A 2,284-nucleotide genomic window follows, 5' to 3' on the forward strand; every position below is an offset into this window, starting at 1 on the left:
ACCATCAACCCCCCCTCTACTGTAGTCTAGCACAGTTTTCCCAGCCAGTCCGTGGTAAGCGCAGCTGACGGAGGCCGTGTTCGAGAGGATCAAAACCGTCATGTATCATGGGTGACTTGCTGACTGAAAGACAAATAATAATGAGCAATTATTTACGATGTAAAGTTCCTTGTAGATCAGTCAGTCGGCTGCACTGTCGGCGCCAATGTCGAACAAGCCCATTAAGGTAACATTTTACAATTAAAGTAATAGTTCACCTCACATTTAGTTTGTCAAAAAGGTGCCTTCAGAAAGTATTCACACCACTTGACTTCTCCCAAATTATGTTGTGTTACAGCCTGAATTTAAAATGTATTAAATTGAGATGTTGTTTCACTGGCATACTGGCACACAATACCCAATAATGTCCACGTGGAATTATGTTTTTAGACATTTTTACAAATTAATACAATTTAAAAGCTGAAATGTCTTGAGTCAATAAGTATTCAACATCTTTGTTATGACAAGTCTAAATAATTTCAGGAGTAAAAATGTGCTTAACAAGTCGCATAATAACTTGGATGGACTTACTCTGTGTGTAACAATATTGTTTAACATGATTTTTAAGACACTGCATCTCAGTGCTAGAAGTGTCACTACAGACATCCTGGTTCGAATCCAGGCTGTATCACAACCGGCCGTGATTGGGAGTCCCATAGGGCGGTGCACAATTGGCCCCGCGTCGTCCGGGTTTGGCCGGTGTAGGCCATCATTGTAAATAAGAATTTGTTCTTAGCTGACTTGCCTAGTTAAATAAAACATACAATTATCTGTAAGGTCCCTCAGTCAAGCATTGAATTTTTAACACAGATTCAACCACAAAGACCAGGAAGTTTTCCGATGTCTCGCAAAGAAGGGCACCGGGCCAGCCTTCATCTAGCAGAGAAGATCTGTGGACAGACTAAGTTCCACTGTCACCCAGGAGCCTGTGTCCATGGCATCAACTCCCTCCTGCCCACGGTTCTGGCCAACTACTCCAATATTGACACCATTGTCACTCAGGTAGGTTTTAACGACCTTTGTTTTAAGAGATCTGAGGAACTGAGTGAGGACTACAAACATTTTTAAACACCCTCGATAGCACAGGGAAGAGATTAATTATCTCTGGTGGGGGGCGGGACATCTACCCTTCTACATGTCCTTGTTTTGTATGTCGTGTTTTGCACCCAGAACTCTGGGTCTTGTTGTTCCTGTATGCTCTTTTATGTTTAGATAAGAATTGTATACCTGTCTTGTATACCTATACACCATTCTTGTGTGTGTTTGAAACAAAAGTTGCAGGTTCATTATGATATTCTGAGAGAACAACTAAATGCCAACCGGGGTCATTTGTTGAACTTCATCACTATTAATCAGAATCATTTGAGTCTCGACCAATAATGGCCTGATGAATCCTACCCCTGCAAACCTATTTGAACTTTCCTCCACATCTAAATGTAATGAGTTTGCAGTGTATTTCAGAGGTAAGATTAGATAACATTAGGCTCGGTATCAGTCAAGCAAGACCTGATTAGAAGTTTGTATTTTTGAAAAATTCGATTGTTTTTTTTATGCCCACCACAGCACAGAGACAGTCTTAGTTAAAGTGGTAAATGATCTTAGAGCCAACACAGATGCCAAACAACTTTCTGTCCTTGTACTCTTAGATTAAGGTGCTGCATTTGACACTGTTGACCATGATGTCCTTCTGGAAAGACTAGAGAGGTGGGTTGGCTTCTCCGGTCCAGTTCTAAATTGTTTTAGGACCTATTTAACCAGTCAAGTGTTTCTTGTAACATAACTCAAAGAAAATACATATCACATGTGCTTTCCACATGGTTTGATTTTGGGTCCGGTTGTCACGACTCCCACCGAATGTGGCTCCCCTGCCTGTTCAGGCGGCGCTAGGCAGTCGTCGTCACCGGTCTACTAGCCGCCACCGATCCCTTTTTCCTTTTCTGTTCGTTTGGTCTTATTGGTTGCACCTGTCCCTTATTTTGTTTCCTGATTTATGTCTATTTTAGCCTTTTAGGCCCGTCTATGTTCGTGCAGGATTATTTTCTGTTAGTCGGGGTGTGCGTGTTTGTGTTCCTGTCTGTCTGTCTGTCTGTCTGTCTGTCTGTCTGTCTGTCTGTCTGTGCTGTCTGTGCTGTTTGTGCCCTGTCGGACTATTTTTCTGTCTGTTTATCGCCTATGGTTTTGGGCATTCGTGTGGGAATCCCAATAAAGACGGTTTTCCCCAGTATCCTCTGAGTTTGAGTTTGAG

This window comes from Oncorhynchus nerka, linkage group LG2 (genome assembly GCF_034236695.1).
Source record: "Oncorhynchus nerka isolate Pitt River linkage group LG2, Oner_Uvic_2.0, whole genome shotgun sequence".
Taxonomy (NCBI): domain Eukaryota; kingdom Metazoa; phylum Chordata; class Actinopteri; order Salmoniformes; family Salmonidae; genus Oncorhynchus; species Oncorhynchus nerka.